This window comes from Tetrao urogallus (assembly GCF_951394365.1).
Source record: "Tetrao urogallus genome assembly, chromosome: 7".
In the NCBI taxonomy this organism is placed as follows: domain Eukaryota; kingdom Metazoa; phylum Chordata; class Aves; order Galliformes; family Phasianidae; genus Tetrao; species Tetrao urogallus.
This window is the reverse complement of record NC_136820.1, coordinates 51,620,717-51,636,242: the sequence shown is the minus strand read 5'-3', so window position 1 is coordinate 51,636,242 and position 15,526 is coordinate 51,620,717. Positions and strand designations below refer to the sequence as shown.

Below are 15,526 nucleotides of genomic sequence, written 5' to 3'. Positions count from 1 at the left end.
CAAGAATCCTTCAGAATAAAGCTCTTCACACCAAGCTATAGCTTTGCACAGAACGCCATTCAAAAATACAGTGCCTTCACTTCTGAAATACCAGGATTTACTGGATGCATGTACTATGAGCCGTATTACAACAGATGTGGGTGCTGCCAGGCACAGCGAGGACTACAGTTCAACTAACAGAAAACAGACATAAATAGACAGCTTACACTTAGCTAAATGTGAACAAAGCCTGAGTCACACGTGCCAAACCTACAGCAAATCCCAAAGTAACTTGGGTTGGAATGGACACCCAGAGGTCGTGTGATGCAACGTATATTGAATATTCAATTCTTGCTTGCTGAAAGAAGCAACAGTTCAAATCGCAGTTGGAGAGTTTACAACAAAGATCTTGTGAAAGAAAGCGAGGAGCTCAGAGTGGATACAACTTGGGTTAAAATACCCAAAGACTGCAGCTTTTTCTTCTGCACGCAGTAGGAGAATCACAAAGTGGAACGTTTTATAGCAGGCACTGCATTTGGACAGTGATGTCTAGGCCGTAACAGCATGTTTTGTCTCAGCATCACTTGCATTTCCCTCTCAGTATTATCTTAGCCCATAGAATGCCTGCATTTGTTCTGTCCTTCATCTGACAACTCCCCGTCACCTAGGCAGACTACGGCACAGACTGCTTGCTTCCTCCTACAGTGCGTACACACACAGTATGCACACCTTTAGGCATGCTGCTCTCCCCATGAGAGAAAGCGGGGGGAAAGTAGGAAAAGAAAGACCTTTCTTACAAAAACACACACACTACGGTTGACACTACTCCATCTCAGGAACAACGAAGGAAAACAGACACGGCAACTTTTGACTTAGGAAAGGGCACAGAGGACAAGCAGTAATTATCCTTGATTAATTAGCCAACAGCGGCAGAAAAAGACTACCCTGTGAAACAACAATATGTTACAGCTCCTCATTAGAAAGCATTCCTGAATTTGAAACCAAGTTTCAGGACAGCAGAAGGGTACATGTCGCTATGGCTTCAGGACTTCCTCAGACACTAGATAAGAAGTATCCATGCACAGGGGCACACAAGAAACTGAACATATTTGCACTGGAACAGGTTGCCCAAGGAGGCTGTGGATGCCCCATCCCTGGTGGCACTCGAGGCCAGGCTGGATGTGGCTCTGGGCAGCTTGGGCCGGTGGTTGGCGACCTGCACACAGCAGGGGGGTTGAAACTAGATGATCACTACGGTCCTGTTCAACCCAGGCCATTCTATGATTCTATGAAACACTAACAGGTGAAAGAATTAAAAAGTTTCCTACCTAAACTATGCCATAAGACGTCAACTGATGTCATTATAAAATTCTCTGCGTTTTACGGTTGATGGTTTGGGTTCTCTGTTGTCTCTATTGTTCTAGGGTTATAGGAGTGTTACAAGAAACAAGGAGCTGGACTACATGAACTACCAGGCTTCTGCTGTGATGCCTCACAAATACAAGGCTGCAAAACTAGTGCTTTGGTGCACGCATGCACGTGGCGTGCACTTGTTCGGGTCACGTGATCAGATGAACTGAAGCCACACAGGAAACCCGTGTCTATTTGGAGATCCAGGAAGCAAGTTAGTCAAGATTCCAGGCTCTGACACAACATTTAAGCCCCTCTAGATTACAGCCTTTTCAGGGCAACTCAGCTACACAAGAAGCAGTGGCAAAAGCCAATTATCTCAGTCTATACGAATCAAGCAACAAGATTGTTCATTGGCATGCACCTAGTTTTAGCACACCTTATGATCTAGGATCAGTCTAGCACTAATCAAGCAAAACTTACTTCCATGTTCTTCATGCACAGCTAAGTGCACACGATCCACACGTGACTGGATATCATTCCACGTGACAAACTCATTTTCTTCTGCACGCATCCGAGCTTTCAGCTTCATCACATCATCCACACATCTGTCAAAGAACAAAAATCAAAACCAGCAAGTACCATGTCATGAAAAACTGGCCAGGGAACACACAAGACAGCAATGAGAACTAAACACAAAATGGAAGAAGTAACACAAGGGTTAAAACGGACATACGCAAAAGAAAGAAGGAATAGGAAAAAGACAAAAGACCGTGAGCAAGGTGGTCAGCTCCAGTGCAAAACAATCCAGAAAAGCACTAAAACACCACATGACACTTTCAGACAAAAAACACAGGGCAGGAGCTGGCCTAGTGCAATTGAGAACCTCGTAGGGCCAGAACACAGCTTTGTTGTGAAACCTTGATAAAGGTCTGAGAGACGGTACTCAGAGCAGATCAGTAAGAAACGGGGAATGCAAAGACAAGATGCAAGAACCGAGAGAGAATAAACTAATATTGGAGTCAGCAGTGAAAGAACCTGAAGTATAAGGGGAAGAAAAGAAAACCGAACCTCTCGGGAATGTAAGCAACATCAAAGACGGACACGAACCTTCCAAACACTCACCTCTGACAGTTCTCATCCTCAGTGCTTGTCAGCCCTGGGACAGGATTGCTCAGTTGTCTCCATACTGCACTCACATCCCCTGAACCCAAAGCCCTGATCATCACAGCCACAGAAGAGAGCATCTCTACAGCAACAGATAATTCTGCATGGGTGAGGTTACCCTGCATACAAAGGGGAATACAGATCAATTACACTTGCTCTTCAAAACTATGGCTAGAGCACCAAGAGATTAAAACAGAATCTCACAGTGCCGAGTAGCTCAAGACTTCAAGATGAAGCATCACGTCAGAACAGACTAAGCATCAAGGCAGTTCTACAAACACTCAGGACAGGCACATTGAGTGAAACAGACAAGGCAGATTTGGTGATCCATATCAGTTCACAGACATCAGAATGCATTACTTACATCATGGCTTTGTTGCTGCAAGGCGGCCAGCTCCTTGGGATAAAGATCGGCAGCAAATGCATAAACCTCTGCTAGCTGGGCCTCTGGCTTCATCATTTCTGCCACAGCCTTCTCCGCATCACCCATTCTAATTGCAGCATTAGTGCTGGTCGCTGCTGCCAGCCCTAGCAGTTTGAAGAGGCAGCACATCAGAGAGGCAGCATGAGAACAACGGCGGCAGACAGTTGGGCTCCCAGTCATGCAAGCACTTGTACTGTATTCAATAGTAAGAACCCTAACCTAAAAAAAAAAACCTAATTCTCTTACAGGTTTTCCAATCAGTTGTTTACCCAACTAGTCCTGCATTACTGTAAACAACCAGACCACACAAGGCCCTCTTGAAAGTAAGACTCATTTTTAAACCAGTTTACCTTTTGTCTGATTATCAGAGGACTGTCTCACCAACTTCTGCCAAGAAGCAGCCTCACAACTGTCCATGTTTTCCATCGGTAGTTCATAACAACTTTTCCTTCCAGTATCTATGACTGGTCGTGGCAGCACCAGGCATTCTACAGTGTTCTCTGCACCCTACAGTGCTTGCACTTGAACACAGCACAAATGCGTAAATAAACATCAAGCAGCACCGAGAACCAGGAAGGCACTTTGAAGGTAACCTCCCAGTTACTACACCTGCACCATCTCCCTCTTGTAATTTAAACCACCTGGAACCAGATCCCTATCAGCTTGCTTTTCATGTGTTCTAAATTGAACTAATTGCTATTGTACAGCCAGAGTTAAATACTGAAAGCTTCTGGAACTTTCTCCAGAAGAGAGTTTTGCATGGTGTCAGAAGCACCTGATTAAAACAAATCCAGCCACTGTGATCTACGTTTTATTTGCTATCTGATACCTAGAAACAGCCATTAAAAAAAAACTGAAAGTTCCATAGCTCAAATCAACTAAGCCTTATGTCAGTAGTCAACAGGTAACCTAGTTCTAACACCTCACGGAGCAATCCAGATTTCTGACACAGTCCATGGAACAAAATTTAACACAAACTGCCTAGGAAAAGAATTATTGAAGGCAGACACAAGCCCCATGCTGCTCAGCATTTCATCTCACCTGCTGTTATCTCAAGCAGTATTTTTAAGAGCTCGATAGAAGACAGAGACAGCTGTCATGATTATTTTCCATGTTCCAGGAGCCTCAAACTACTTAAAGAACATCCACGATAGTCTGACATAGCCCTGCTATAACCTCATGCGAACACAAACACTGCGCTTTCCCATCCTTCTGATCACACCCCACAGCAACAACAACATCAGCTCATTCCGTGCAAATAGCTCAGCAAAGGGAATAAACAAACAGAAGAAAACAGCCTTTCCTTAAGGCACTTCAATTAGTCACAGTAATGCAACCAAGTCACAGTATGTTACACCCATTACGGACATATGCATCCACCACAGTGCCCAAGACCTACTTTGCTGAAACTGGACACATTTTTCTAGGCTCTGAAGGCACACGATCCCTTACATCTCTGCTTGGGTGTACCCTTTCAGAAAATAATGCACTGAAGACATACAGTACAAGTAACGACTTCACAATTTCACTTGCAGTCTCCTTTACTTCAGACTCCTCTTTTCCACAAACCAGCAAATCATCTACATACTGTCACAGCTTTACCAACTCTTCAACCTGAAACTTTCCCAAAACTTTCTCCAGCACTTCATTAGTTAAAACAAAAATAAAATATAAAATATATAATGTATATAAAATAACACATAATAACACAATATATAATACCTATAATAATATAACACATAAAATATAATAAAATCAATTAGGCGATTCTATGAACCCTTGGGGCAAAGCAATCCACCTACCTTGCTATTTTTGTCGCATTTTTGGATCCTCTCGTACAACTGCAAAAAGATCTCGGCTCTCTGAGTCTAAAATGCAGGTCCCGAAAGCATCTTTGAGGTCTGTTACACTGAACCATTTGTGTCCGTGTGGGATTGGACTCATTAAATTACAGGGCTTAGGAAGCAGGGGGTGTCACTTGAGAACCATTTCATTCATTTCTCTTGGATCTTGTACCAGTCGATAGGTGCCACCTGCTTTCTGTAAAGGCTGTTTTCAATTATTTTGAAATCATTCTCCCTGTTTCCCTTTTCCAGAAGCACGGATCCGCGGATCCCTCCACCCCGTCAGTCACAGAACAGGGCCGAACCAGCCTGTAAATCACTGACGCCTGGGCAACCTGTTCTTGTGTGGCACCACCCGCTGTGCGAAAAACTTACTCCTAATATCAACCTAAACCTCCCCTGTCTCACTTTAAAACCATTCCCCCTTGTCCTATCACTATCCACCCTCGTGAACAGCCGCTCCCCTTCCTGCTTATACACTCCCCTCAAGTACTGCAAGGCTGCAATAAAGTCTCCCGCAGCCTACTCTTCTCCAGGCTGAACAAGCCCACTGCCCTCAACCTCTCCTCACAGCAGAGCTGCTCCAGCCCTCTGACATCTCAGTGCCTCCTCTGCACCCGCTCCCACAGCTCCACGCCCTTCCTGTGCTGCGGGCCCCACGCCTGGATGCAGCGCTGCAGATGAGGCCTCAAAGGAGCTCAGTCGATGAGGACAATCACCTCTCTCTCCCTGCTGGTCACCCCTTTTGCAATGCAGCCCAGAACAGGGGCTTCATTTTTTATAGAAATCTACATATCCACGCCTACAGTCCCCCCACAACGCACTACAGCTTCATATTCCTTCCTCCCTACAGCTCCCAACAGCCCCCAATAGTCCCATATGACCCTATGGCCCACCACAGCCCCCTACCTCCCTATACAACATCCTCAGAGCCCCGTATCTGCCTCTCCCCCCAGCAGCTCCCCATAACCCCTACATCACCTCACAGGCGCCTACAGCCTCACAACTCGCTATATCACCCCCCCCACCCCCACCCGTCGCCTCCCCGCAGCTTCCTGGAGCCCCCCACAGCCCCTCTCCCCGTCCCGGCACCGCTCTCCAACACACCTCCGGCACAGCTGTCCTCAGCACTCGCTCCCGAGCTGCCGCGGCTTCCCTCCCGGTGCCGCCCGGACAGCTCCGGCTGCCGCCGCGGTCTCCTACGGGGCGGCACAGGCGGCTGCAGCGGCGCTCTGGGAGGAGAGCCGCGCCTCCAACAGCCGCCTCCCAACGTTCGCTCCCGCACACGGTGCCTCAGCCAATGGCAGACGGCGTCACTGCCGCAGACCAACGAGAGCCCGGGGGTGGGGCAGATGCTGGTCAGGGTGAGCTCCTCCTGCCTCAGCACAGTGGTGACAGGTGTGGAGATGGTCTGCATGGCCAGCTTGTAAGTGGGAGCCAGGAGCCAACACAGCTGCAGGAGCAAGGTGCTAGGGAGCAGCCAAGGAGTCAAAACGCAGCAAAAAGCCCTGGAAAGCATCACAAAGCCACAGCCAGGAAGCTTGGGGTTATCATGAGCCATATCCAGGATGCTAGAGATTATTAGCTACCATTCCAAATCATAGGCAGAGCTCTCACTGCAGACAAAGCAGGAACAAGCCTGCAGCTCTGCTTCATGCACCCCGCAGCCGAGCAAGCTGAGGTGCCTTGCTGTGTGTTGCATTCAACCCAGTCCCCATGAATGAAGACTCCACAGGCAGTCAAGGCATTGAGTGAGCACAAGTGTGCTTCTATTATTAAAGGAAAAGACAGGAGGGCGTGAGAGGTCCAGGTAAAGATGGGAATCGTCCTCTCTTGGGTGGAAAGCTCACGGAGAGAGTGGCTCAGAGCTCTCAGTGCTGCTGCCCGGTGCCTGGGACTGGAGGCCTGATTCTAAGCCCCCCTCCAAGAGGCTCTGCTTCTCCTCTCTGATGCTGACCTGCTCCTGAAAGGCGGTGCTGCTGTCGGGGCACTCGGACTGTGCTTGGGCTGGGCTGCACTGCAAAGGCGCCGGGTCACACTCCAGGCTGGTGACTGTGGTGCCTGGTGGGCTCGGGTCAGCATCTTCAGCACAGGCAGGAGAAATGAGGGCTTCAACTTGGATGAGCTCCTTCTTTCCATCACTGTTGTTATGCGGCAGGCTGTCAGCTGAACCGCAGCCATTTGTGCTTCCCAAGAGCTCTCCATTGGTGGAAGCACACAGCCCAGCATCGCTACTTGCTCCAGCTCTGCTCGGTTGACAAGAGCTCGAATCACCTATAAAAGAATGAACAGGGCTTGGTGTCAAACTCTCCCAAGCTGAATTACAAAAGTGGTTCTTGATCAGGGGAGAACTGAAGGTGTCAGGTATGGGCTGGAACGCTAGAAGGAGATACAAGCCCAGTGACAGCATGCATTCTATGTTGCTGAAAAGCAGAGCTTTGGAAGCAGGATTTGCACTCTTACCTGCCAGCACTACGACTTGCATTTCTGCAGGTTCCTGGCATTGCACTGCAGTTGGCGTTTGGCCACAGAAGATGGTTTTCCCAGGCTGAAACAGGAACACCAACAGCCAGCTGCTGATTCCTTCAAGGAATGGACGCGGCCGGAGGAGAGAGGTGTTAGGGAGCAGCCAAGGCATCACAGTGCATCCAAAAGCCCTGAAAGGCATCACAAAGCCACCACCAGGAAGCTTGGGGTTATCACAAGCAGCATCCAGGATGCTAGAGATTATTTGCTACCGTACCTACTGGGAGCTGCAGACACCCCAAAGCCAGACAGAATGGGAACTAACCCAGAGCTCTGCTTCGTGCACCCTGCAGCCTCAGCGTTGCCAGCTGAGGTGCCTTGCTGTGTGTTGCATTCATCCCAGTCCTCGTGAATGAAGACTCCACAGTCAGTCAAGGCGTTGAGTGAGCACAAGTGTGCTTTTATTATTAAAGAAAAAGACAGGAGGGCGTGAGAGGTTCAGGTAAAGGTGGGAATTATCCTCTCTTGATGGAAAGGTCACAGAGAGAGTGGCTCAGAGCTCTCAGTGCTGCTGCCCGGTGCCTGGGACTGGAGGCCTGATTCTAAGCCCCCCTCCAAGAGGCTCTGCTTCTCCTCGGTGATGCCAACCTGCTCCTGCACAGAGGTGCTGCTGTCGGGGCACTCGGACTCTGCTTGGGCTGGGCTGCACTGCAAAGGTGCTGGGTCACACTCCAGGCTGGTGACTGCGGTGCCTGGCGGGCTCAGGTCAGCATCTTCAGCACAGGCAGGAGAAATGAGGGCTTCAACTTGGATAAGCTCCCTCTCTCCATCACTGTTGTTACATAGAAGGCTGTCACGTGATCCGCAGCCATTTGTGCTTCCCAAGAGCTCTCCATTGGTGGAAGCACACAGCCCAGCATCGCTACTTGCTCCGGCTCTTCTGGGTGGACAAGAGCTCAGTTCATCTAGGAAGGATACACAGGGGTTAGTGCCAAACTTTCACAAGCTGAATTACAAAAGTGGTTCTTGATCAGGGGAGAACTGAAGGTGTTAGGAATGGGTTGGAACGCTGGAAGTAGATACAAGCCCACTGACAGCAAGAATTCTATGTTGCTGAAAAGCAAGGCATTGAAAGCTGGATTTGCACCCTTACCTGCCAGCACTACGATTTCTATTTCTGAGGGCTCCCTGGGACGGCGCTGTGGCTGGCGTTTGGCCCCAGACGATGGTTTTCCCAGGCTGAAGCAGGAACACCAACAGCCAGCTGGTGATTCCTTCACCCTGCTGGGGGGACTTGGTCTGGAGAGAGGAAACAGGGAATGGTGTGAGCCGTGCGTGGTGCAGGGTGAGGGAAGAGCTGCACTGAGCTCGTGCCAACAGTTGCTTGTTCCTAGCACCGCCTGGTTCCTGCTGAAACACAGCTTAGAAACTCGCTCCATTTCAAGCAGTTGAGGATGGTTCCATTCCTATAGCTCAGCCCTGAAGTCTTGCTGGCTAAATTCCCCTCCACTGTGTCAAGCAAGATGCAGAGCATGTGAGGTCCACAGGCTCCACACCTGTACAGGACAGCATCAAAGGATGGCTTTGATTGAGTAGGCAGGCATAACTGCTGGCTGAGGAATTGCACAGCCATAAAGGAACTTCAAAAGCATCTCGGACTCTGACACTGACAGCTCATCAGCCCATCTCACTGCCATGTCTAGTTTCCAGTGCCAGCAGGTCTGACCAACAGCTCTGCTTCGAGGAGAACCAGAACTGGATTCAGGCACGAGGCTCTGAAATCTGGAAAACCCCAACGTTTCCAGGTACAGCCAGCACAGGCCAGGGTAGACATCAGCGTGGCTTTGTGCATCTCGTGACTGCCTGCCCAGCAAGGAAGGAACGGCACCGTTGTGAGGCAAAACTGAGCCCAGCGGGCAACTCAATGTTACTTGAATCTCACAGTGCAAAGGGAGTGGAGATTCACTGCAACACTTCAGGCACCGTCAGTTTAATTTGGTCTCAGCAAGCTTTGCCACTAGAAATAATGGGAAGAAAAAGAAACAAACACAAAAACCCACCCGAATGATGATACGTGCCAGAAAACTAAGTCCTCTTTACCTTTCAGGTGGAAAGTCGATGACCGTGTGGAATTTCCCCCGTACAGCTGTGGGGCCTTCTTCCACCTCTATGTCCCTGCTCTCTGTCACAACCACAGGAGAGCTGCTGTGGCCTCGCCTCCGTGCCTGCGCCTCCTCCAGGCTGAGCAGCTCTGTGGCAGGAGAAGACGCCTGCACAGACTGGGGCCCTGACAGAGAACTGTGCCCTGTAAGGGAAAACCACAGGTGAGAGCCAGGATCAGAAAGCGGCAGCACTACGGCCATCACAGGTCCGGGGGAGCTGCTGTGTTTTCCTCAGACTTGCTTAACCGAGCCACTGGAAGAAGAGCAGCTCAAAATAACCATGTGCTCAGAGGTGTGTCTATGGCAAAGGATGCAGACATAATTAAGAGCAGCTCCCTGTATCAAAACAGGCAAACAAAAACCCTAGAAAGCAGGTACGGTGAACTCAGAAAGCTTCGCTGCCACACGTTAATCAAGCTTCACCTGCTTGCAAAACATCATAATGACAGTGACGGTTTTCTTCTTGTCACGTTTGGGCTTGCACATTCTCAGCATCCAGCAACTGGATGCCATATTCCAATCTAAGCCCAGAAGTCTGCTGTCCCCTCAACGGGGAAAGTGTATTTCAAAGGACTTGGAGAAGACCTGCATTTGATCCAGGTGTCTGATCAAGATAAAGCTAATGGAGAAAGACACTCACCTGCTCCATCTGCGATGTCAGGTCCAGAGGTGGAGCAGAAGAGGACGTCTGTGTGGTTGATGATGAATTCCACCACAGCCGACTGCGTCTGCAGTTCCACGCAGGCAGCTCTCCCGCTGGCACAGGCAGACTCGCTCTGCTGTGATCTGCAGAAAAGGCAGGTTTTAGAAGTCATTCAGCCAACATCGCTTCCCCAGGTCTGAACTGTAGCAGCCCTAAGCTGTCTAACTGGGCTCCGGAGACTTCCGCAGTGGGCAGTCAGTGATGCCACTGAAGAAGTTCTCCTGGCTGATCAAGGACACACCAGTCCCACCTAAACAAGAGAGCAGCAATGCTCATCTAGAAATTGTGCCCACGTGGGGTTGGAGAACAGTCCAGGCTCCTGCTCTGCTGTCAGCCACTCACTGCACATTTTACAGGAGAAGAGCACATGTGGTGCAGAAGAAGGGAGGATTGCTTTATCTTACTGGAGAACAGATGTAAGCGTTCTCTTGAAATGGAAAAAGAAGTTTACCTTAAGAGGTTTGGAGCCCACACAATCGCTAAGTTCTTAGCATGCATGTTGGTGACAGAGCTGTTTGCAGACAGACAGGCCAAGTGTCTCATCAGATACGCCAGGGTCCTGGGAAACAAGAGCGGCAAATGTTCAGCACCAGCCAGCATCCCGTGCTGCGACTCACAAAGCAAACCTCAATTCACACTAGTTGTTATTACTGCTACTGATGCTGAAGATGAAGTCGACCCAACTTGACCAAGTGCCACGCTGCAGCACCCAGCTCCAGCACATCACAGCCACAGCCATCAGCTGCACCAAGCGTGCCCCCGTGCCCAGGAACTGACCCCACAAATTAACCCCATGGAGGGTTTCAGCACACCCAGGCATCCCGTTGCTCGCGTGAGACAAAGCCTGGAATTGCACTTTGCCCTCTGAAGTGCAGCAGGGCTGAGCTCAGCAGGCTGAGGGCAGCACTGACCTGTAGTGAGGAGCGGGCAGCTGCTGGATGACGTCCCGCATTCTGACCAGCCGCTCCTCCTCTGTAGTAGCACCAACAGCATCCTGGAAAAGGGCAGAAAGGGATTGAGACACAAATCAGGCGAGATACCTGCCGCAGGGTCGGGAACCATGGGCACAGCACGCTGCTGGTCAGCACAGGGACAGATTTTAGGCCTCCCCAGAGGCATCTGGGGAACATAGCAGCACGCAGCTGGTGCCACCACGGCCAAGGAGTCCAAGCACCAGGCCGGTTTACAGCCTGGTTGGGCAGCTCAGCTCCTCGCAGGGGGCATTCATCTCCAAGTACACTTGGCTATTAATCCCCTTCCCGTTCCAGAAATAGTTGGGGAATAGCAAAAGAAAAAAAAAAAAAAAAACCCCGAAGAATTAAAAAAAAAAAAAAAACAGAACACATGAATTCTCGCAAGCATTGTGAATATGAAAATAACCACCTCCGGGGACCACAAGAAGTGGCATCAGCACGATGCAGGATGTGGCAAAGACATGCAAGTAAACCCCATGGGGCTAACAGAAGAAGGGCCTCGGAGCTGGGGCACTGCTGCAGCCATCTCCCAAGAGGCCCACGGAAGAGGTAAAGGAAAGGCGTTGCCTTGTGCTTACCGAGAACTTGTCGTACAGCTGGTCGGTCAGCAGGGGGTTCGGGAGCTCCCTGAAGTACATTTTGCAGAGGGAGCTCGCGCTGTGAACGTCGCGGACGGTCAGCTCAGGAACCTGCTCAGACTCAAACTCCTGGCTGCAGAGAAGGACACGAAAACGGTTGAGAAAGAGGAAAGTCAAAAGCCACACCCAATGCAATCCAGAGTTGGAAGGGCTTCCTGATGTACAGCAGAACACAAACACTCGGCCACCAGCACCACGTCGGCTGTGCTGGATGGGATGTTCCCAAAGGAGACCTTTACTCTGTGCTAAGGCATTGCCCGCAGGCCTCTGAACGCCCGCAACAGGGCACGTGCCCCTGCTGGCAGCTGTGTCTGTCAGTCGCAGCACTCTTACCGCAGTCTCTGGACTCTGGACGCGACGCCGGACAGGCGGTATATCCCCTGCACCACGCCGTGCTGCTCGATGAACTCGGCGCAGCTCTGGAGGACCTGGGGGACTAAAGAACACGTGCCGGCGGTTACTGGAGCTCCTTCTTCAAGTCCTGGCTCAGGCTGCGCTCCCGTCACATCCCATCCACTAAGCCCAGCCAGGCTACTGCTTAGCTCTTCCTTCAAGGGGAAAGCTGTCAGAGACACCTCTGCAGGAGCTGCTGAGGAAACTGGACAGAGATGTGTTCTTTGCGTTCCGGAAATGCCAGGACCTAGGAATCAGCCTGGAGAAAGTAATTCCGGGGAAGCCGCAGACATTGCAAGTCCCATCACTGCTCCCACGGGAATGGAGGTGGAAAATCTCACGCCCGGAAGGAGCTGGGAAACTGATGCAGGACACTCTCTTTGGCCAAAAGGCTTCCTTTTTTTTCAGGCTACCATGGGATTGGCTTACAGGCTTTGCTTTAAGCAAATACAAATATGCTTGTCCCTTGGGAGCATTTACCTTGCAGCCATCACCTACTCAGTTGATCTTTCAGTCGTCAACTCCCATTCCCCGTTTATCCACCTGTATCAACCTGCCCCTTGCTACATACCATCTCCCTTTCATCTTTAGGTTCCCAAACAGGGAAGCTCTCAGGCATGGGCCGTCCCTTACCATCACGACCAGAGTGGAGAAGATGCTCTCCCAGGTCACGGCCAAACACCCTTTCCTTCTCCACCTCCCGCTCTTTCGGTTGCTTTGGGCGGGCCTTCACCACGGAACGAAGGAAGGTGAGCAGCTTGCCACGCTTCTTTGGCACTGCACAACAAAAGGAAGAAACCAGTTCATTTTAGGCTTGGCTCCGTTGGACGAGGCCGAGCACAACACATTCTACAGAGCACCTCAAAACGGGAAGAACATGATGAGCAAGTGCGTACAAAAATGGATTTTCCCCAACCCTGGAGGAGTCCAAGGCCAGACTGGATGGGGCCCTGGGCAGCCTGGTCCAGTCCCACATTAAATGTGGAGCTTGGTTGGCAGCCCATCCTGAGGCAGGGGCTTGGAGCTTGATGATCCTCGAGCTCCCTTCCATTCCCAAGCCATTCTACAACGATTCTAGGATCTCCCCAACTCCAGTCATAAACACAGGAGGACTGGGCCAAATCTCTGCACGTTCTGATGGAGTTTAATGCACTCCTCTTGCTTAGCTTGCTCAACCTGGGGATTAAGAACCCTCTTGAAAAGCCACGTTCTGATCAAGCGTGTCACTAGCACAACCAGACCTCTATCTGTCCACCAGGGACGCTGGCTGTTCTCAGCCTCGTACTGACTTGCAGGAGAACTGCCTTTGCCTTCCCTCATTCTCCCTGCCTACAAAACACCAGCTATACGCCCCGTGCTATGCATGAAGGATCATCAGCACAGAGGATAAGGTGGGAAGGATAAGGGAGGTATTAAACACGGAACACACCCAAAAAAGACTCCATTTTGCTTCCCTGCACCATCAAATGTATCATCGTACCTGGCTTTGGCACTGAATTGATGAGAGACTCTGGGATTTTTCCGTTAATGAGCTCCACACACTCACTGGGGAAAAATCCAACCTGTAACAAGAAGAAGAAGAGAGGTGCGATACTGAAGGCAGCGTTTCTCAGGCCTGAAATGTTGAAACATCACATTTTCCTCATAACTTGCCTGCCGGATGCTCCGTAAGACAATCCAACAAAAAAATGGCCTGCTTAAAGTTAATAATTATTCAAAATTTGCAGGCAAATATCCATAAAACTGTGTACGGAGCGGGGAAAGGACAAGTATGCTATGCACCCCTAAATCTCAAGCGTGCCCGAAGGGAAAGACTTCATACAGAAGCTATACATTATGATAGATTGATGCAGCTAGATCTGAGTTAGCACAGCCTATGAACTTTCTGCTTGCTGACTGAGATGCAGCTGCCATCCCCAGCTCTGAGCTACCCAGCGTTCGGCAGCCAGCAGCAGCAGCAAGCACGCAGAGGCTCTGTTACCCTGCCTCATCTCAGCTGACAGGCAGCGACTTCCTGAAAGACACTGACTTCACCTTCTGCATGGGTGCAAGCACAAGTGCTCTGAGACACTGAAACACGTGTCCTAGCTGCTGCATTTCCAAAGGTGCGGTTCAGTGGCCGTGACCTGATGCATGTTGTGAGGGCTCTTCTTTCTAAGTTAATTGAGGAGACAGTTTGCTACAAAGACCAACTTTCAGCTCTGTCCCAAGCCTACAGCAAAAGGGAAAGTCCTCTGACACCAACACAGGGAAACCATTTTCCATGTGGAGCCATGCTGTGCAGGCAGGGCAGCTCTAAGCTGAGATTCCTGCCTCGACCGAAGTTGCGCTCTCACGTCTGAAGCTTGTGCCTACCTGAAAGCCGTGCTTGCCTCTCCAGCGGGGGCTCAGCTCCTGAGGTGGCATATCGATGACGCACACGAGGTCTCCCACCTGCAAGAGATTGCAACGTCAATCCCAGCTTCAGCACGGCTGGGAGGAAAGCGCAGCTCAAATGACTGCATTCTTCTGCACTGCCCAATATCGTCAAGCTTGAGAGCCATTGCACCAGCGCAGCTCTTCAGGCATTTGCCGTCGGGCAACTGAACATGGATGTAGAAGCGTCACTACGTTACACAACACACAGGATACAGCTGTTCTGCAGGAAATGGTTCTCAAAAGCAGCAGGGGACAGAAGAGCTCCGATTAAATTGCAGACATAAGTTAGCAGGGCTTCCTGAACAGACCTACACCACCCATACACCGGTCTGCTGTTGCTCAGACACCAGGCTACAATACTGGCCAGAATCTGTTTGATCAGAAGATTCCAATGCCAAATAGAGCCATAGTTTAGAGATGGCTGAACTCCTAACCCTAACCCTAACCCTAACCCTAACCCTAACCCTAACCCTAACCCTAACCCTGCAACCAACCCAGTGCAAGTCTAATCTGGAACTGAATCTTCCGGGCTTCACCTCACCATACATTCTGAAGGTGTCTGAGAATATCCTGATAGCTTCACATGTTATACTCTTCTGTACATGACAACTAGGAACGCCCTTAACTGCTTACCTCCAAGGAGAGTTCACCCGGTGCCTGGGCAACGTATCTCTTAATAACGTGGGCAGCAGCAATAGCTGGGATATTAAGAGATGACTCCTCACGGACCAGCAGGGGCTTCCCGTTGTTCTCAGCCTGAAACAGAGAGCACAGGCCACGGTGAGGAGCTGAGGGCAAACGAGGAGGATTTCAGGCTGAGGAGCATGTCAGCAGAGAAAGCTGCAGGAAATGCACTCGGTCCTTATCATGGGCACACAAGAAGGAACGGCAAGGCTAAGAACATGCCCGCAGCAAGGAAAGAAAGCAGCTTTAAGGCAGCTTTTCAGTGACACTGATAGAGCCGCAAGGATTCGCTCTCTCTTGAAAAGCAGGAGAGCACATCTGCGG

General features: G+C 50.3%; 1 pseudogene across 1 annotated transcript in view; it reads right to left on the bottom strand.

Moving 5' to 3' along the window:
* Window positions 1-15,526, bottom strand: part of LOC306948540 (ras GTPase-activating-like protein IQGAP1) — a 45,445-nt pseudogene that overhangs the window by 16,356 nt on the left and 13,563 nt on the right. Inside the window, exons 5-9 of the transcript in view lie at window positions 6,722-6,905; window positions 5,968-6,217; window positions 2,861-3,024; window positions 2,455-2,615; window positions 1,813-1,937 (exon numbers count right to left, since the gene is read on the bottom strand). The product of the transcript in view is annotated as a ras GTPase-activating-like protein IQGAP1 (transcript). The remainder of the gene's footprint in view (window positions 1-1,812; window positions 1,938-2,454; window positions 2,616-2,860; window positions 3,025-5,967; window positions 6,218-6,721; window positions 6,906-15,526) is intronic.